Source organism: Oncorhynchus keta, chromosome 18 (genome assembly GCF_023373465.1).
Source record: "Oncorhynchus keta strain PuntledgeMale-10-30-2019 chromosome 18, Oket_V2, whole genome shotgun sequence".
Classification (NCBI taxonomy): domain Eukaryota; kingdom Metazoa; phylum Chordata; class Actinopteri; order Salmoniformes; family Salmonidae; genus Oncorhynchus; species Oncorhynchus keta.
This window is the reverse complement of record NC_068438.1, coordinates 40,090,468-40,113,248: the sequence shown is the minus strand read 5'-3', so window position 1 is coordinate 40,113,248 and position 22,781 is coordinate 40,090,468. Positions and strand designations below refer to the sequence as shown.

Here is a 22,781-nt window from a genome sequence, read left to right as displayed (position 1 = left end):
GTGTAGGGACAGGGAGGTAAAATCCTCCAGGGTGTAGGGACAGGGACAGGGTGACAGGGGGTAAAATCAGGGTGTAGGGACAACAGGGTGACAGGGTGGGTGTAGGGACAGGGACAGGGTGACAGAGGGGTAAAATCCTCCAGGGTGTAGGGACAGGGACAGGGTGACAGAGGGGTAAAATCCTCCAGGGTGTAGGGACAGGGACAGGGACAGGGTGACAGAGGGGTAAAATCCTCCAGGGTGTAGGGACAGGGACAGGGTGACAGAGGGGTAAAATCCTCCAGGGTGTAGGGACAGGGAGGTAAAATCCTCCAGGGTGTAGGGACAGGGAGGTAAAATCCTCCAGGGTGTAGGGACAGGGACAGGGTGACAGAGGGGTAAAATCCTCCAGGGTGTAGGGACAGGGACAGGGTGACAGAGAGGTAAAATCCTCCAGGGTGTAGGGACAGGGGACAGGGACAGGGTGACAGAGAGGTAAAATCCTCCAGGGTGTAGGGACAGGGACAGGGACAGGGTGACAGAGAGGTAAAATCCTCCAGGGTGTAGGGACAGGGACAGGGTAAGGGGACAGGGAGGTAAATTCCTACAGGGTACAGGGACAGGGTAAAGGGACAGGGACAGGGTAAAGGGACACGAAGGTCAAATCCTCCAGGGTACAGGGACAGGGACAGGGAGGTAAAAATCCTCTAGGTTTTAGGGACAGGGTACAGGGACAGGGTACAGGGACAGGGAGGTAAAATCATCCAGGGGACAGGGACAGGGTAAGGGGACAGGAGGGTAAAATCCTCTAGGGTACAGGGACAGGGTAGGAGTATATGGGATGAGGGGACAGGTTAACTCAGAACCAGGCTAGGGAATTAAAGCAATCAGTGAGGGAGAGACTGCTCTGTTGAGAGAGACCAGGAGAGATGGTTTGAGGAAAGAAAGGAGGGTGTTTTTACAGCTGAGCCCAACGCAGCCTTCCAGCTTGAACACACTGAGCCCAACACAGTAACACCCACCTTGTTACACACACATGCTGCTGCACGCTCTCTGAACCAACAACCCCCCCCACACACACACACAGCTGCACTCTCTCTGAACCAACAACCCACACACACACACAGCTGCACTCTCTCTGAACCAACAACCCCGCCACACACACAGCTGCACTCTCCCTGAACCAACAACCCCCCCACACACACAGCTGCACTCTCCCTGAACCAACAACCCACACACACACAGCTGCACTCTCCCTGAACCAACAACCCACACACACACAGCTGCACTCTCCCTGAACCAACAACCCACACACACACAGCTGCACTCTCCCTGAACCAACAACCCACACACACACACAGCTGCACTCTCCCTGAACCAACAACCCACACACACACACAGCTGCACTCTCCCTGAACCAACAACCCACACACACACAGCTGCACTCTCCCTGAACCAACAACCCACACACACACACAGCTGCACTCTCTCTGAACCAACAACCCACACACACACACAGCTGCACTCTCTCTGAAACAACAACCCACACACACACAGCTGCACTCTCCCTGAACCAACAACCCACACACACACAGCTGCACTCTCCCTGAACCAACAACCCACACACACACAGCTGCACTCTCCCTGAACCAACAACCCACACACACACACAGCTGCACTCTCCAACAACCCACACACACACACAGCTGCACTCTCCCTGAACCAACAACCCACACACACACACAGCTGCACTCTCCCTGAACCAACAACCCACACACACACACAGCTGCACTCTCCCTGAACCAACAACCCACACACACACAGCTGCACTCTCCCTGAACCAACAACCCACACACACACACAGCTGCACTCTCCCTGAACCAACAACCCACACACACACACAGCTGCACTCTCTCTGAACCAACAACCCACACACACACAGCTGCACTCTCTCTGAACCAACAACCCCCCCACACACACAGCTGCACTCTCCCTGAACCAACAACCCACACACACACACACACACACACAGCTGCACTCTCTCTGAACCAACAACCCACCCACACACAGCTGCACTCTCCCTGAACCAACAACCCACACACACACAGCTGCACTCTCTCTGAACCAACAACCCACACACACACAGCTGCACTCTCCCTGAACCAACAACCCACACACACACACACAGCTGCACTCTCTCTGAACCAACAACCCACACACACACACACAGCTGCACTCTCTCTGAACCAACAACCCACACACACACACACAGCTGCACTCTCTCTGAACCAACAACCCCCACACACACACACAGCTGCACTCTCTCTGAACCAACAACCCACACACACACAGCTGCACTCTCTCTGAACCAACAACCCACACACACACAGCTGCACTCTCTCTGAACCAACAACCCACACACACACAGCTGCACTCTCTCTGAACCAACAACCCACACACACACAGCTGCACTCTCTCTGAACCAACAACCCACACACACACAGCTGCACTCTCTCTGAACCAAAAACCCACACACACACAGCTGCACTCTCTCTGAACCAAAAACCCACACACACACAGCTGCACTCTCTCTGAACCAACAACCCACACACATGTTACTGCACTCTCTCTGAACCAACAACCCACACACATGTTACTGCACTCTCTCTGAACCAACAACCCACACAGCTGCACTCTCTCCGAACCAACACACACACAGCTGCACTCTCCTCGCCCTTCCTCAACTCTCCCTCGCCTGTTTCTTCTTCATATCCCTCCCATCAGTCACATGAGGGAAACCAGAGTCAGGGATTCACTCACACACTCAGGTGTGGACTATAGCAACCAATCGGTTCACAGGAAGGCTGAGCAAGAAAATAAGAAAAAGGCCTCTGAGAAATAAGTGCTTCAAGACTTCCATCACACACACACACACACACACACACACACACACACACACACACACACACACACACACACACACACACACACACACACACACACACACACACACACACACACACACACACAGAGGAATCCAATACTTTTAGACAACCCCTGGAGAGGCAGAGAGAGACGTTTTTCAGAGGACGGTGTGGACTGCACTCTATACCCTGGGTGTGTCTCTGAAAACATAACTCAGTTAGCTACAGTCCTTCTTTCTACAGAAAAGATTAACAAAAACATGCAAGTCTTGTAATCAGAGAGTGATTACAGATACCACTTCTCTCGATCCTCCCCCCTCCAACTAACAAAGGTTTTACCCGCATAGAAAGCAGAGGATCACACACACGAGACAGGAAGTGATCCATATGTTCCAGCATTACCTCACCAGAGAGACCGAGCAGACAGAGAGACCGAGCAGACAGAGAGACCGAGCAGACAGAGGGACCGAGCAGACAGAGAGACCGAGCAGACAGAGAGACCGAGCAGACAGAGAGACCGAGCAGACAGAGAGACCGAGCAGACAGAGAGACCGAGCAGACAGAGAGACCGAGCAGACAGAGAGACCGAGCAGACAGTGAGACCGAGCAGACAGTGAGACCGAGCAGACAGTGAGACCGAGCAGACAGAGACACCGAGCAGACAGAGAGACCGAGCAGACAGAGACACCGAGCAGACAGAGACACCGAGCAGACAGAGACACCGAGCAGACAGAGACACCGAGCAGACAGAGACACCGAGCAGACAGAGACACCGAGCAGACAGAGACACCGAGCAGACAGAGACACCGAGCAGACAGACACACCGAGCAGACAGACACACCGAGCAGACAGACACACCGAGCAGACAGAGACACCGAGCAGACAGAGACACCGAGCAGACAGAGACACCGAGCAGACAGAGACACCGAGCAGACAGAGAGACCGAGCAGACAGAGAGACCGAGCAGACAGAGAGACCGAGCAGACAGAGAGACCGAGCAGACAGAGAGACCGAGCAGACAGAGAGACCGAGCAGACAGAGAGACCGAGCAGACAGAGAGACCGAGCAGACAGAGAGACCGAGCAGACAGAGAGACCGAGCAGACAGAGAGACCGAGCAGACAGAGACACCGAGCAGACAGAGACACCGAGCAGACAGAGACACCGAGCAGACAGACACACCGAGCAGACAGACACACCGAGCAGACAGACACACCGAGCAGACAGACACACCGAGCAGACAGAGACACCGAGCAGACAGAGACACCGAGCAGACAGAGACACCGAGCAGACAGAGACACCGAGCAGACAGAGACACCGAGCAGACAGACACCGAGCAGACAGAGACACCGAGCAGACAGAGACACCGAGCAGACAGAGACACCGAGCAGACAGAGAGACCGAGCAGACAGAGAGACCGAGCAGACAGAGAGACCGAGCAGACAGAGAGACCGAGCAGACAGAGAGACCGAGCAGACAGAGAGACCGAGCAGACAGAGACACCGAGCAGACAGAGACACCGAGCAGACAGAGAGACCGAGCAGACAGAGAGACCGAGCAGACAGAGAGACCGAGCAGACAGAGACACCGAGCAGACAGAGAGACCGAGCAGACAGAGAGACCGAGCAGACAGAGAGACCGAGCAGACAGAGAGACCGAGCAGACAGAGAGACCGAGCAGACAGAGAGACCGAGCAGACAGACACCGAGCAGACAGAGACACCGAGCAGACAGAGACACCGAGCAGACAGAGAGACCGAGCAGACAGAGACCGAGCAGACAGAGACCGAGCAGACAGAGAGACCGAGCAGACAGAGAGACCGAGCAGACAGAGACACCGAGCAGACAGAGACACTGAGACACCGAGCAGACAGAGAGACCGAGCAGACAGAGACACCGAGCAGACAGAGACCGAGCAGACAGAGAGACCGAGCAGACAGAGAGACAGAGCAGACAGAGACACCGAGCAGACAGAGACACCGAGCAGACAGAGAGACCGAGCAGACAGACACCGAGCAGACAGAGACACCGAGCAGACAGAGACACCGAGCAGACAGAGACACCGAGCAGACAGAGACACCGAGCAGACAGAGAGACCGAGCAGACAGAGACCGAGCAGACAGAGACCGAGCAGACAGAGACCGAGCAGACAGAGAGACCGAGCAGACAGAGAGACCGAGCAGACAGAGACACTGAGACACCGAGCAGACAGAGAGACCGAGCAGACAGAGACACCGAGCAGACAGAGACCGAGCAGACAGAGACCGAGCAGACAGAGAGACCGAGCAGACAGAGAGACAGAGCAGACAGAGACACCGAGCAGACAGAGACACCGAGCAGACAGAGAGACCGAGCAGACAGAGAGACCGAGCAGACAGAGAGACCGAGCAGACAGAGACCTCTCTCTCTCTTTCAGTTCAAAAGGCTTTATTGTCTTGGGAAACATATGTTTACATTGCCAAAGTAAATGGAATAGACAATAAATAAAAGGGAAATAAACATTAGTAAACATTACAAAGGTTTAAAAAGAATATAGACATTTCACATGTTATATTATTGGCTATGTACAATGTAGTAACAATGTGCCAATAGTTGAAGTATGAAAGGGAAAATAAATCAACTGAAATATGTGTTGTATTTATGCTGTTTGTGCTTCACTGGTTGCCCTTTTCTTATGGCAACGGGCCACAAATCTTGCTGCTATGATTGCAGACTGCGTTAATTCGCCTAACACATACGAGTTGGTCATTGTTTGATTTGTTTTCAAATTCTTTGTGGATCTGTGTAATCTAAGTGAAATATGTGTCTCTAATATGGTCATACATTTGGTAGGAATTTAGGAAGTGCAGCTCAGTTTCCACCTCATGGGCAGTGGGCACATAGGCTGTCTTCTCAAGAGCCAGGTCTGCCTATCTCAATTCAATTTCATTTTCAGGGCTTTATTGGCATGGGAAACATATTGCCAAAGTTAGTGAACTTGATAAAACAAAAGTGGAATAAACAAAAAATAACAGTAAACATTACACTCACAGAAGTTCCAAATGAATAAAGACATTTCAAATGTCATATTATGTCTATATACAGTGTGGTAACGATGTGTAGATAGTTAAAGTACAAAATATATATATATAAATATGGGTTGTATTTACAGTGGTGTTTGTTCTTCACTGGTTGACCTTAGTGGCAACAGGTCAAAAATATTGCTGCTGTGATGACACACTGTGGTATTTCACCCAGTAGATATGGGAGTTTATCAAAATTGGGTTTGTTTTCAAATTATTTGTGGATCTGTGTAATCTAAGTGAAATATGTGTCTCTAATAAGGTCATACATTTGGCAGGAAGTTAGGAAGTGCAGCTCAGTTTCCACCTCATTTTGTGGGCAGTGTGCACATAGCCTGTCTTCTCAAGAGAGCCATGTCTGCCTACGGCGGCCTTTCTCAATAGCAAGGCCATGCTCACTGAGTCTGTACATAGTCAAAGCTTTCCTTCATTTTGGGTCAGTCAGTGGTCAGGTATTCTGCCGCTGTGTACTCTCTGTTTAGGGCCAAATAGCATTCTAGTTTGCTCAGTTTTTTTTGTTAATTTCTTGACACATTGGAAATAATTATATTTTTGTTTTCTCATGATTTGGTTGTGTCTAATTGTGCTGCTGTCCTGGGGCTCTGTGGGGTGTGTTTGTAAACACAGAGATCGAGAGATCAAACATTTGACATACCAATTAGGATCTGGCAACAAAAACAATACTTGAATCAGTTATAGAACCCATTGCCCTTTATGGTTGTGGGGTCTGGGGTTCGCTCACCAACCAAGAATTCACAAAATGGGACAAACACCAAATTGAGACTCTACATGCAGAATTCTGCAAAAATATGCTCAGTATACAATGTAAAACATCAATAATGCATGCAGAGCAGAATTAGGCCGATACCCGCAAATTATCAAAATCCAGAAAAGAGCCTTTTAAATTCTACAACCATCTAAAAGGAAACGATTCCCAAACCTTCCATAGCAAAGCCCTCACCTACAGGGAGATGAACCTGGAGAAGAGTCCCCTAAGCAAGCTGGTCCTGGGGCTCTGTTCACAAACCTTCCATAACAAAGCCCTCACCTACAGGGAGATGAACCTGGAGAAGAGTCCTCTAAGCAAGCTGGTCCTGGGGCTCTGTTTACAAACCTTCCATAACAAAGCCCTCACCTACAGGGAGATGAACCTGGAGAAGAGTCCTCTAAGCAAGCTGGTCCTGGGGCTCTGTTTACAAACCTTCCATAGCAAAGCCCTCACCTACAGGGAGATGAACCTGGAGAAGAGTCCTCTAAGCAAGCTGGTCCTGGGGCTCTGTTCACAAACCTTCCATAACAAAGCCCTCACCTACAGGGAGATGAACCTGCCCATCACCTACAGGGAGATGAACCTGGAGAAGAGTCCTCTAAGCAAGCTGGTCCTGGGGCTCTGTTTACAAACCTTCCATAACAAAGCCCTCACCTACAGGGAGATGAACCTGGAGAATAGTCCTCTAAGCAAGCTGGTCCTGGGGCTCTGTTTACAAACCTTCCATAGCAAAGCCCTCACCTACAGGGAGATGAACCTGGAGAAGAGTCCTCTAAGCAAGCTGGTCCTGGGACTCTGTTCACAAACACAAACACACCCCACAGAGCCAACAATAGAGGGATAATGATAAAGAGAAAGAGGTGGGAATAGAGGGATAAGGATAGAGAGAAAGAGGTGTGTGAATAGAGGGATAAGGATAGAGAGAAAGAGGTGTGAGAATAGAGGGATAAGGATAGAGAGAAAGAGGTGGGAATAGAGGGATAAGGATAGAGAGACAGAGGTGTGAGAATAGAGGGATAAGGATAGAGAGAAAGAGGTGGGAATAGAGGGATAAGGATAGAGAGAAAGAGGTGTGAGAATAGAGGGATAAGGATAGAGAGAAAGAGGTGTGAGAATAGAGGGATAAGGATAGAGAGAAAGAGGTGGGAATAGAGGGATAAGGATAGAGAGAAAGAGGTGTGAGAATAGAGGGATAAGGATAGAGAGACAGAGGTGTGTGAATAGAGGGATAAGGATAGAGAGAAAGAGGTGTGTGAATAGAGGGATAAGGATAGAGAGAAAGAGGTGTGTGAATAGAGGGATAAGGATAGAGAGAAAGAGGTGTGTGAATAGAGGGATAAGGATAGAGAGAAAGAGGTGTGAATAGAGGGATAAGGATAGAGAGAAAGAGGTGTGAATAGAGGGATAAGGATAGAGAGAAAGAGGTGTGTGAATAGAGGGATAAGGATAGAGAGAAAGAGGTGTGTGAATAGAGGGATAAGGATAGAGAGAAAGAGGTGTGTGAATAGAGGGATAAGGATAGAGAGAAAGAGGTGTGAGAATAGAGGGATAAGGATAGAGAGAAAGAGGTGTGAGAATAGAGGGATAAGGATAGAGAGAAAGAGGTGAGAATAGAGGGATAAGGATAGAGAGAAAGAGGTGTGTGAATAGAGGGATAAGGATAGAGAGACAGAGGTGTGAATAGAGGGATAAGGATAGAGAGAAAGAGGTGTGTGAATAGAGGGATAAGGATAGAGAGACAGAGGTGTGAGAATAGAGGGATAAGGATAGAGAGAAAGAGGTGAGAATAGAGGGATAAGGATAGAGAGAAAGAGGTGTGAATAGAGGGATAAGGATAGAGAGACAGAGGTGTGAGAATAGAGGGATAAGGATAGAGAGAAAGAGGTGAGAATAGAGGGATAAGGATAGAGAGAAAGAGGTGTGTGAATAGAGGGATAAGGATAGAGAGACAGAGGTGTGAGAATAGAGGGATAAGGATAGAGAGACAGAGGTGTGAGAATAGAGGGATAAGGATAGAGAGAAAGAGGTGAGAATAGAGGGATAAGGATAGAGAGAAAGAGGTGTGAATAGAGGGATAAGGATAGAGAGAAAGAGGTGTGTGAATAGAGGGATAAGGATAGAGAGAAAGAGGTGTGAATAGAGGGATAAGGATAGAGAGAAAGAGGTGTGAATAGAGGGATAAGGATAGAGAGAAAGAGGTGTGAATAGAGGGATAAGGATAGAGAGAAAGAGGTGTGAATAGAGGGATAAGGATAGAGAGACAGAGGTGTGAGAATAGAGGGATAAGGATAGAGAGAAAGAGGTGTGTGAATAGAGGGATAAGGATAGAGAGACAGAGGTGTGAATAGAGGGATAAGGATAGAGAGAAAGAGGTGTGAATAGAGGGATAAGGATAGAGAGACAGAGGTGTGAATAGAGGGATAAGGATAGAGAGAAAGAGGTGTGAATAGAGGGATAAGGATAGAGAGACAGAGGTGTGAATAGAGGGATAAGGATAGAGAGAAAGAGGTGTGAATAGAGGGATAAGGATAGAGAGACAGAGGTGTGAATAGAGGGATAAGGATAGAGAGACAGAGGTGTGAATAGAGGGATAAGGATAGAGAGAAAGAGGTGTGAATAGAGGGATAAGGATAGAGAGACAGAGGTGTGAGAATAGAGGGATAAGGATAGAGAGAAAGAGGTGTGAATAGAGGGATAAGGATAGAGAGAAAGAGGTGTGAATAGAGGGATAAGGATAGAGAGAAAGAGGTGTGAATAGAGGGATAAGGATAGAGAGAAAGAGGTGAGAATAGAGGGATAAGGATAGAGAGAAAGAGGTGTGAATAGAGGGATAAGGATAGAGAGAAAGAGGTGAGAATAGAGGGATAAGGATAGAGAGACAGAGGTGTGAGAATAGAGGGATAAGGATAGAGAGAAAGAGGTGAGAATAGAGGGATAAGGATAGAGAGACAGAGGTGTGAATAGAGGGATAAGGATAGAGAGAAAGAGGTGTGAATAGAGGGATAAGGATAGAGAGACAGAGGTGTGAATAGAGGGATAAGGATAGAGAGAAAGAGAGTAAAGCCAAGTTCTAGAAACTGATCTCTTCCTGGTAGCCATATTGACGCACATCCAAAGTCTAAACAAACAACCCCATAAATGGTTTAGTGCAGTCAGCCATACAGCCACACCACGTCTGCACCCACCCAGCACTTACCTTCTGCACTGAACAAAAATATAAATGCAACATGTGAAGTGTTGGTCCCATGTTTCATGAGCTGAAATAAAAGATCCCAGAAAGGTTCCATATGCACAAAAAGCTTACTTCTCTCCAATTCTGTGCAGGAATTTGTTTACTTCCCTGTTAGTGAGCAAGATAATCCATCCACCTGACAGGTGAGGCATATCAAGAAGCTGATTAAACGGCATGATCATTACACAGGTGCACCGTGTGCTGGGGTCAATAAAAGCCACTCTAAAATGTGTCGTTTTGTCATACAACGCCACAGATGTCACAACGGTGTGAGGCAATGTGCAATTGGCATGCTGTTGCTAGATAATTTAATGTTAATTTCTCCACCATAAACTGCCTCCAACGTTGTTTTAGAAAACTTGGCAGTACATCCAACTGGCCTCACAACCACAGACCACGTGTAACCACGTCAGCCCAGAACCTCCACATCTGGCTTCTTCACCTGCGGGATCGTCTGAGACTAGCCATCCGGAAAGCTAGTTAAACAGGAGTATTTATGTCTGCAATAAAGTCCTTTTTGTGGGGAAAAACTCATTCTGATTGGCCTATGCCCTCCCAGGCCCACCAATGGCTGCGCTCCTGTCTAGTCATGTAAATCCATCCAGCCCTAATGAATTTAAATTGACAGACTTCCGTAAAATAATTTTAATTGTTGCATATTGCGTTTATATTTTTGTTCAGTATACATTTTAGTCATTTAGCAGACTTATACAGAATGACTTACAATTAGTGCATTCATTTTAAGAAAGCTAGGTGGGACAACCTCATATCACAGTCATAGTAATTACATTTTGGGGGTCGGGTGGGGGGGTGCTGTGGGATTAATCAAGATACTCTTATCAGAAGATTTCGGGAAGATCGGCAGGGACTCAGCTCTCCTGAAGTTAGGGGGAATTCAGAAGATCAGCAGGGACTCAGCTCTCCTGAAGTTAGGGGGAATTCAGAAGATCAGCAGGGACTCAGCTCTCCTGAAGTTAGGGGGAATTCAGAAGATCGGCAGGGACTCAGCTCTCCTGAAGTTAGGGGGAATTCAGAAGATCGGCAGGGACTCAGCTCTCCTGAAGTTAGGGGGAATTCAGAAGATCGGCAGGGACTCAGCTCTCCTGAAGTTAGGGGGAATTCAGAAGATCGGCAGGGACTCAGCTCTCCTGAAGTTCGGGGAAAACTTGTTCCACCGTTGGTGCTGTGCCAGGACAGACAAGTGCTTTGACTGGTATGAGCCGGCCCCTCGTATGTGTGGGAGGGCCAATATACCTGAGGTGGCGGAACCGAGTGCTCGGGTTGGGGTGTAGGTTTTGAACTACACAGACATATTGAGAAACTCCTAAACCACTAACACACACAAACATATCCCAAACAATCCACACACATTCCTCTGCATCTCATAACACTGTCAGCCTACAGTCACACTGTCAAACTAATATTCTCAGTGGTTTCCGGTCTAATCACTGGGTTGGTTGATGAATTAGAATGTGGAGGTTAGCTGTGAGGTAGACTGGCACCCATGTAAAAGCAGTGCTAGCCTGTACTGCAGGATGCTAGAAAAGTGTACATCATTTAGCTTCACAATGTTGTAAGTGTGAAGTTCAGCAATCAAATGAGGATAAAAGTTATTCCTGACCATGTCAGCTACGCAGCAAAAACTCCTGGCACTAGATATAAGATGATAGCATAGTTTAGCAGAGATGTGCTATAAGATGCTAGCATAGTTTAGCTGTGATGTGCTTTAAATGCTAGCATAGATTAGCTGTGATGTGCGATAAGATGCTAGCATTGTTTAGCAGTGATACGCTATAAGATGGCAACATTGTTTAGCAGTGAAGTGTTACAGTATAAGACGCTAACATTGTTAGGCTGGGATGTGCTAGAATGCTAACATAGTTTAACAGTGATGTGCCATGAAAAACCAACATAAAGTGTGTTAGTAGGGTGTTGGGCCACGAGCCAGCAGAACAGCTTCAATGTGCCTTGGTATAAATTCTACAGGTGTCTGGAACTCTATTGGATAGAATGCTAACATAGTTTAACAGTGATGTGCCATGAAAAACCAACATAAAGTGTGTTAGTAGGGTGTTGGGCCACAGCCAGCAGAACAGTTTCAATGTGCATAAATTCATGTCTGGAACTGGAGAGATTCGACACCATTCTTCCACAAGAGATTCCATCATTTGGTGTTGATGGTGGTGGAAAACACTGTCTCGGACGCCAATCTACTGTAGAATCTCCCATAAGTGTTCAATTGGGTTGAGATATGGTGACTGACACATACACACATCCTTTAAACCCCCTGTGCTCCTTCTTCTAGCCATGGTAGCCAAAATAATGGACATTTTTACACATGACCTAAGCATGATGGGATGTTAACTTAAGTCAGGAACCACGCCTGTGTGGAAGCACCTGCTTTCAATATACAGTGGGGAGAACAAGTATTTGATGCACTGACGATTTTGCAGGTTTTCCTACTTACAAAGCATGTAGAGGTCTGTACTTTTTTTTATCATAGGTACACTTCAACTGTGAGAGACGGAAACTAAAACAAAAATCCAGAAAATCACATTGTATGATTTTTAAGTAATTCATTTGCATTTATTGCATGACATAAGTATTTGATCACCTACCAACCACGAAGAATTCCAGCTCTCACAGACCTGTTAGTTTTTCTTTAAAAAGCCCTCCTGTTCTCCACTCATTACCTGTATTAACTGCACCTGTTTGAACTCGTTACCTGTATAAAAGACACCTGTCCACACACTCAATCAAACAGACTTCAACCTCTCCACAATGGCCAAGACCAGAAAGCTGTAAGGACATCAGGGATAAAATTGTAGACCTGCACAAGGCTGGGATGGGCTACAGGACAATAGGCAAGCAGCTTGGTGAGAAGGCAACAACTGTTGGCGCAATTATTCGAAAATGGAAGAAGTTCAAGATGAAGGTCAATCACCCTCGGTCTGGGGCTCCATGCAAGGTCTCACCTCGTGGGGCATCAATGATCATAAGGAAGGTGAGGGATCAGCCCAGAACTACACGGCAGTACCTGGTCAATGACCTGAAGAGAGCTGGGACCACAGTCTCCAAGAAAACCATTAGGAACACACTACGCCGTCATGGATTAAAATCCTGCAGCGCACGCAAGGTCCCCCTGCTCAAGCCAGCGCATATCCAGGCCCATCTGAAGTTTGCCAATGACCATCTGGATGATCCAGAGGAGGAATGTGAGAAGGTCATGTGGTCTGATGAGACAAAAATAGAGCTTTTTGGTCTAAACTCCACTCGCCGTGTTTGGAGGAAGAAGGATGCGTACAACCCCAAGAACACCATCCCAACCATGAAGCATGGAGGTGGAAACATCATTCATTGGGGATACTTTTCTGCAAAGGGGACAGGATGACTGCACCGTATTAAGGGGAGGATGGATGGGGCCATGTATCGCGAGATCTTAGCCAACAACCTCCTTCCCTCAGTAAGAGCATTGAAGATGGGTCGTGGCTGGGTCTTCCAGCATGACAATGACCCGAAACACACAGCCAGGGCAACTAAGGAGTGGCTCCGTAAGAAGCATCTCAAGGTCCTGGAGTGGCCTAGCCAGTCTCCAGACCTGAACCCAATAGAAAATCTTCGGAGGGAGCTGAAAGTTCCTATTGCCCAGTGACAGCCCCGAAACCTGAAGAATTTGGAGAAGGTCTGTATGGAGGAATGGGCCAAAATCCCTGTTGCAGTTTGTGCAAACCTGGTCCAAGAACTACAGGAAACGCATGATCTCTGTAATTGCAAACAAAGGTTTCTGTACCAAATATTAAGTTCTGCTTTTCTGATGTATCAAATACTTATTTCATGCAATAAAATGCAAATGAATTACTTAAAAATCATACAATGTGATTTTATGGATTTTTGTTTTAGATTCAGTCTCTCACAGTTGAAGTGTACCTATGATAGAAATTAGAGACCTCTACATGCTTTGAAAGTAGGAAAACCTGCAAAATCGTCAGTGTATCAAATACTTGTTCTCCCCACTGTACTTTGTTTCTCTCATTTACTCAAGTGTTTCCTTTATTTTGGCAGGTACCTGTAGTTTAGCCGTGATGTGCTATAAGATGGAAGCATAGTTCAGCAGTGGGAGAGGGAGCGGATTCTTACAAGGTCGTCCATTCAGAAAGGTGAGACTGCAGAGAATTTGACCACACAAAGAACACATGGAGTCACACATACCAGTGTATCTCTACCCCAAACACACACCCTCTGTCTCTCCCACACATATACCAGTGTATCTCTACCCCCCCACACACCCTCTGTCTCTCCCACACATATACTAGTGTATCTCTACCCCCCCACACACCCTCTGTCTCTCCCACATACATACATACATACATACATACATACATACATACATACATACATACATACATACATACATACATACATACATACATACATACATACATACATACATACATACATACATACAACACAATTACTGTAATACCCACACACTATCAATCACAGACACACAGGCAGCTGGGATTATGATATACTGGACACAGACCAAAGTCTGGCTTCAGCGCCATTCAAACATCTACTCAGACAACACACAAATTCGGACACACACTCGGATTCATACACACTCGGACACGGCATTCCAACATGTCTCCATCCAGCTGAGCATAGAGGAAGGGTAAGGCTGTGAGGCAAAGTCCATTTCAATCATCCAACTCACATACTGTATTTACACAGTTCAACACTCACACAAATACAACTCTCAGAAACACACCAAAATGAATACAACCCTCAAATACAGTCCCGCTCACATTTTATACACATGACGCACAAACCAACACTTATCTAAAAGATACAAAACAAGCCTTATCCACATACATACAGAGCACAGAGTTATACTGGCAAACAGCTACTTCGGTAGTACACTCACCCATGAGCTGACATTATCGTCCTCTTGACTGTCACTGGTGTGTGTGCATGCGCGTGTGTGTGTGTGCCAAACTGAATAGTTCCAAGTGACAACCCTCCAAGAGCACTCCTCACAAAGCTACACGTCAACTACACCACAGCAGGAAAGAGAGGAAAAGGGACAGACAGAAAGTTTCCCCAGCTCCACTGATCTGATCCAAACAATGAGACAGAGACAAGGGGCGGAGAGGAGAGCAACTCTGGAGAGGAGGAATTAGAACACATTCCTGTAGAAAGACCATGATGATGTCAGAGGGAGGGGTGGAGCCCTGCCACGGTTAGATAAACAAAGCAGCATGAGCTCCGACACACACTAATACATGCCAGAGGTGGGCTTAGGCCCATGGAGAGCACGGAGAGTAACACTGTCCAGATAAGAAAATGGAGCAGAGAAAGTGAGAGAGAGAAAGCGAGGGAGATAAGAGGGGGGAGCAGGAGAACAAAGGATTCATTTAGTCCAACGCATAAAGAGAGTGAGAGTGTGTGTTACTCCCTATGCTGTTGCATCCTGGTCCAACAATCAGAATCAGAGAGAAAACTTCCTTTATTTTGAGTTTCTTTAAATCTCTGCTGCACACACATGACACACACACACAGGGAGTGAACAGATGGTAAACTAAATCACTTAAGGAGGAAAATGGAATCACTCAAAGTCAAGTGATGAATGTGATTCACAGACAGACAGACACAGACACAGAGAGAGAGAGACAGAAACCGAGAGAGAAAGTGACAGAGACAGACATACATAGACAGAGAGATATGTGCAGTTGGCATTGCTTCTGGTAACTGGGTTAAGAGGCTATTGACTGACCCAGCGAAGAGCTGTAACACTGAGGCATTCACTACACAGAAACACACACACACACTGAATGGAAGAGATGGTGCGAGATGGAGGGGTAGTGGAGGGGAAGGATACTGAAGGATTAAAGATACCGGAGGGGTAACTGTAGATACCAGAGGGGTATACTGTAGATACCAGAGGGGTATACTGTAGATACCGGAGGGGTATACTGTAGATACCGGAGGGCTATACTGTAGATACCGGAGGTGTATACTGTAGATACCGGAGGTGTATACTGTAGATACCGGTGGGGTATACTGTAGATACCGGTGGGGTATACTGTAGATACCGGTGGGGTATACTGTAGATACCGGAGGGGTATACTGTAGATACCGGAGGGGTATACTGTAGATACCGGAGGGGTATACTGTAGATACCGGAGGGGTATACTGTAGATACCGGAGGGGTATACTGTAGATACCGGAGGGCTATACTGTAGATACCGGAGGTGTATACTGTAGATACCGGAGGTGTATACTGTAGATACCGGAGGGCTATACTGTAGATACCGGAGGGCTATACTGTAGATACCGGAGGGGTAACTGTAGATACCAGAGGGGTATACTGTAGATACCGGAGGTGTATACTGTAGATACCGGAGGGCTATACAATAGATACCGGAGGGCTATACAGTAGATACCGGAGGGCTATACTGTAGATACCGGTGGGGTATACTGTAGATACCGGAGGGGTATACTGTAGATACCGGAGGGGTATACTGTAGATACCGGAGGGGTATACTGTAGATACCGGAGGGGTATACTGTAGATACCGGAGGGGTATACTGTAGATACCGGAGGGGTATACTGTAGATACCGGAGGGGTATACTGTAGATACCGGAGGGGTATACTGTGGATACCGGAGGGGTATACTGTAGATACCGGAGGGCTATACAGTAGATACCGGAGGGGTATACTGTAGATACCAGAGGGGTATACTGTAGATACCAGAGGGGTATACTGTAGATACTGGAGGGGTATACTGTAGATACCGGTGGGGTATACTGTAGATACTCAGGGGTATACTGTAGATACCGGAGGGCTATACTGTAGATACTCAGGGGTATACTGTAGATACTCAGGGGTATACTGTAGATACCGGAGGAATATACTGTAGATACCGGAGGAATATACTGTAGATACCGGAGGGGTATACTGTAGATACCGGTGGGGTATACTGTAGATACCGGTGGGGTATACTGTAGATACTCAGGGGTATACTGTAGATACCGGAGGGCTATACTGTAGATACTCAGGGGTATACTGTAGATACTGGAGGGGTATACTGTAGATACCGGTGGGGTATACTGTAGATACTGGAGGGGTAGAGTGTAGATACTGGGGGGGTATGGATACCGGAGGGGTATACTGTAGATACTGGAGGGGTATGGATACCGGAGGGTTATACTGTAGATACCGGAGGGCTATACTGTAGATACCGGAGGGGTATGGATACTGAAGGGGTATGAATACTGGAGGGGTATACTGTAGATACCGGACGGTGAATACTTTAGATACCGGAGGGGTATACTGTAGATACTGGAGGGGTATGGATACCGGAGGGGTATACTGTAGATACCGGAGGGGTATGGATACCGGAGGGGTATACTATAGATACCGGAGGGGTATACTGTAGATACCGGAGGGGTATGGATACTGTAGATACCGGAGGGGTATACTGTAGATACCGGAGGGGTATACTGTAGATACCGGAGGGGTATAGTGTAGATACTGGAGGGATATGGATACCGGAGGGGTATACTATAGATACCGGATGGGTATACTGTAGATACTGGAGGGGTATACTGTAGATACTGGAGGGGTATACTGTGGATACCGGAGGGGTATACTGTGGATACCGGAGGGGTATACTGTAGATACCGGAGGGCTATACAGTAGATACCGGAGGGGTATACTGTAGATACCAGAGGGGTATACTGTAGATACCAGAGGGGTATACTGTAGATACCAGAGGGGTATACTGTAGATACAGGAGGGGAATACTGTAGATACCGGAGGGCTATACTGTAGATACCGGTGGGCAATACTGTAGATACCGGTGGGGTATACTGTAGATACTGGAGGGGTAGAGTGTAGATACTGGAGGGGTAGAGTGTAGATACTGGGGGGGTATGGATATCGGAGGGTTATACTGTAGATACCGGAGGGTTATACTATAGATACCGGAGGGGTATGGATACTGGAGTGGTATACTGTAGATACCGGACGGTGAATACTTTAGATACCGGAGGGGTATACTGTAGATACTGGAGGGGTATACTGTGGATACCGGAGGGCTATACAGTAGATACCGGAGGGGTATACTGTAGATACCAGAGGGGTATACTGTAGATCCCAGAGGGGTATACTGTAGATACCAGAGGGGTATACTGTAGATACCGGAGGGGTATACTGTAGATACCGGAGGGCTATACTGTAGATACCGGTGGGCAATACTGTAGATACCGGTGGGGTATACTGTAGATACTGGAGGGGTATACTGTAGATACTGGGGGGGTATGGATACCGGAGGGTTATACTGTAGAGACCGGAGGGGTATACTGTAGATATCGGAGGGGTATGGATACTGGAGTGGTATACTGTAGATACCGGACGGTGAATACTTTAGATACCGGAGGGGTATACTGTAGATACTGGAGGGGTATGGATACCGGAGGGGTATACTGTAGATACCGGAGGGGTATGGATACTGTAGATACCGGAGGGGTATACTGTAGATACCGGAGGGGTATACTGTAGATACTGGAGGGGTATACTGTAGATACCTGAGGGGTATGGATACTGTAGATACCGGAGGGGTATACTGTAGATACTGGAGGGGAATGGATACCGGAGGGATATACTGTAGATACTGGAGGGGTATGGATACCGGAGGGGTATACTGTAGATACCGGAGGGGTATGGATACTGTAGATACCGGAGGGGTATGGATACTATAGATACCGGATGGGTATACTGTAGATACTGGAGGGTATACTGTAGATACCGGAGGGGTATACTGTAGATACCGGAGGGGTATACTGTAGATACCGGAGGGGTATGGATACCGGGGGTATGGATACTGGAGGGGTATACTGTAGATACCGGAGGGGTATGGATACCGCAGGGGTATGGATACTGGAGGGGTATACTGTAGACACCGGAGGGGTATGGATACCGCAGGGGTATGGATACTGGAGGGGTATACTGTAGATACCGGAGGGGTATGGATACCGGAGGGGTATGAATACTGGAGGGGTAAGAATACTGGAGGGGTATACTGTAGATACCGGAGGGGTATACTGTAGATACCGGAGGGGTATGGATACTGGAGGGGTATACTGTAGATACCGGAGGGGTATGGATACTGGAGAGGTATACTGTAGATACCGGAGGGGTATGGATACGGGAGGGGTATGGATACTGGAGGGGTATACTGTAGACACCGGAGGGGTATACTGTAGATACCGGAGGGGTATGGATACCGGAGGGGTATACTGTAGATACCGGAGGGGTATACTGTAGATACCGGAGGGGTATACTGTAGATACCGGAGGGGTATACTGTAGATACCAGAGGGGTATACTGTAGATACCAGAGGGGTATACTGTAGATACTGGAGGGGTATACTGTAGATACCGGAGGGGTATACTGTAGATACCGGTGGGGTATACTGTAGATACCGGAGGGGTATACTGTAGATACCGGTGGGGTATACTGTAGATACCGGTGGGGTATACTGTAGATACTCAGGGGTATACTGTAGATACCGGAGGGCTATACTGAAGATACTCAGGGGTATACTGTAGATACCGGAGGGGTATGGATACTGTAGATACCGGAGGGGTATGGATACCGGAGGGGTATACTATAGATACCGGAGGGGTATACTGTAGATACCGGAGGGGTATGGATACTGTAGATACCGGAGGGGTATACTGTAGATACCGGAGGGGTATACTGTAGATACCGGAGGGGTATAGTGTAGATACTGGAGGGATATGGATACCGGAGGGGTATACTATAGATACCGGATGGGTATACTGTAGATACTGGAGGGGTATACTGTAGATACTGGAGGGCAATACTGTAGATACCGGTGGGGTATACTGTAGATACTGGAGGGGTAGAGTGTAGATACTGGAGGGGTATACTGTAGATACCAGAGGGGTATACTGTAGATACCAGAGGGGTATACTGTAGATACCGGAGGGGTATACTGTAGATACTGGAGGGGTATACTGTAGATACCGGTGGGGTATACTGTAGATACTCAGGGGTATACTGTAGATACCGGAGGGCTATACTGTAGATACTCAGGGGTATACTGTAGATACTCAGGGGTATACTGTAGATACCGGAGGAATATACTGTAGATACCGGAGGAATATACTGTAGATACCGGAGGGGTATACTGTAGATACCGGTGGGGTATACTGTAGATACCGGTGGGGTATACTGTAGATACCGGTGGGGTATACTGTAGATACTCAGGGGTATACTGTAGATACCGGAGGGCTATACTGTAGATACTCAGGGGTATACTGTAGATACTGGAGGGGTATACTGTAGATACCGGTGGGGTATACTGTAGATACTGGAGGGGTAGAGTGTAGATACTGGGGGGGGTATGGATACCGGAGGGGTATACTGTAGATACTGGAGGGGTATGGATACCGGAGGGTTATACTGTAGATACCGGAGGGGTATGGATACTGGAGGGGTATGAATACTGGAGGGGTATACTGTAGATACCGGACAGTGAATACTTTAGATACCGGAGGGGTATACTGTAGATACTGGAGGGGTATGGATACCGGAGGGGTATACTGTAGATACCGGAGGGGTATGGATACCGGAGGGGTATACTATAGATACCGGAGGGGTATGGATACTGTAGATACCGGAGGGGTATACTGTAGATACCGGAGGGGTATACTGTAGATACCGGAGGGGTATACTGTAGATACTGGAGGGGTATCCTGTATATACTGGAGGGGTATACTGTGGATACTGGAGGGGCTATACAGAATACAGTAGATACCGGAGGGGTATACTGTAGATACCGGAGGGGTATACTGTAGATACTGGAGGGTATACTGTAGATACTGGGGTATACTGAGATACCAGGAGGGCATACTGTGGATACCGGAGGGCTATACTGTAGATACCGGAGGGGTATACTGTAGATACCGGAGGGCTATACAGTAGATACCGGAGGGGTATACTGTAGATACCAGAGGGGTATACTGTAGATACCAGAGGGGTATACTGTAGATACCAGAGGGGTATACTGTAGATACCAGAGGGGTATACTGTAGATACAGGAGGGGTATACTGTAGATACCGGAGGGCTATACTGTAGATACCGGTGGGCAATACTGTAGATACCGGTGGGGTATACTGTAGATACTGGAGGGGTAGAGTGTAGATACTGGGGGGGTATGGATACCGGAGGGTTATACTGTAGAGACCGGAGGGGTATACTGTAGATATCGGAGGGGTATGGATACTGGAGTGGTATACTGTAGATACCGGACGGTGAATACTTTAGATACCGGAGGGGTATACTGTAGATACTGGAGGGGTATGGATACCGGAGGGGTATACTGTAGGGGTATGGATATATATGGGGTATGGATATATATGGGTATACGGAGGGGTATGGATACTGTAGATACCGGAGGGGTATACTGTAGATACCGGAGGGGTATGGATACTGTAGATACCGGAGGGGTATGGATACTGTAGATACCGGAGGGGTATATTGTAGATACTGGAGGGGTATGGCTACCGGAGGGGTATACTGTAGATACCGGAGGGGTATGGATACTGTAGATACCGGAGGGGTATGGATACTGTAGATACCGGAGGGGTATGGATACTGTAGATACCGGAGGGGTATGGATACTGTAGATACCGGAGGGGTATGGATACTGTAGATACCAGAGGGGTATATTGTAGATACTGGAGGGGTATGGCTACCGGAGGGGTATACTGTAGATACCGGAGGGGTATGGATACTGTAGATACCGGAGGGGTATGGATACTGTAGATACCGGAGGGGTATGGATACTGTAGATACCGGAGGGGTATGGATACTGTAGATACCGGAGGGGTATGGATACTGTAGATACCGGAGGGGTATACTGTAGATACTGGAGGGGTATACTGTAGATACCTGAGGGGTATGGATACTGTAGATACCGGAGGGGTATACTGTAGATACTGGAGGGGTATGGATACCGGAGGGGTATACTGTAGGTTATTCCCCTAAGAGGTTATTCTACTAGCAGGTTAATCTACTACCAGGTTATTCTACTAACAGGTTATTCCCCTAACAGGTTATTCCCCTAACAGGTTATTCCACTAACAGGTTATTCTACTAACAGGTTATTCCCCTAACAGGTTATTCTATTACCAGGTTATTCCTCTAACAGGTTATTCTATTACCAGGTTGTTCCCCTAACAGGTTATTCTACTAACAGGTTATTCTACTAACAGGTTATTCTATTACCAGGTTATTCTACTAACAGGTTATTCTACTACCAGGTTATTCCCCTAACAGGTTATTCTACTAACAGGTTATTCCACTAACAGGTTATTCCCCTAACAGGTTATTCCCTAACAGGTTATTCCCCTAACAGGTTATTCCGTTATTCCCTAACAGGTTATTCCCTAACAGGTTATTCCCCTAACAGGTTATTCCCCTAAAAGGGTTATTCTCCTAACAGGTTATTCCCTAACAGGTTGTTCCCTTAACAGGTTATTCCCCTAACAGTTTATTCCCTAACAGTTTATTCTACTACCAGGTTATTCTACTAACAGGTTATTCCCTAACTGGTTATACTACTACCAGGGGTATTCTACTAACAGGTTATTCTACTAACAGGTTATTCTATTACCAGGTTATTCCTCTAACAGGTTATTCTATTACCAGGTTGTTCCCCTAACAGGTTATTCTACTAACAGGTTATTCTACTAACAGGTTATTCTACTAACAGGTTGTTCCCT

General features: G+C 47.3%; 1 protein-coding gene and 1 long non-coding RNA gene across 2 annotated transcripts in view; one reads left to right on the top strand and one right to left on the bottom strand.

The window, feature by feature from the left end:
- Nucleotides 1-22,781, bottom strand: part of LOC118381510 (arf-GAP with Rho-GAP domain, ANK repeat and PH domain-containing protein 1) — a 149,621-nt gene that overhangs the window by 64,124 nt on the left and 62,716 nt on the right. The window lies entirely within an intron of this gene.
- Nucleotides 7,666-8,909, top strand: LOC127908792 (uncharacterized). The gene is made up of 3 exons (XR_008068445.1): nt 7,666-7,768; nt 8,301-8,372; nt 8,793-8,909. It is a non-coding gene; the product is annotated as an uncharacterized LOC127908792 (long non-coding RNA).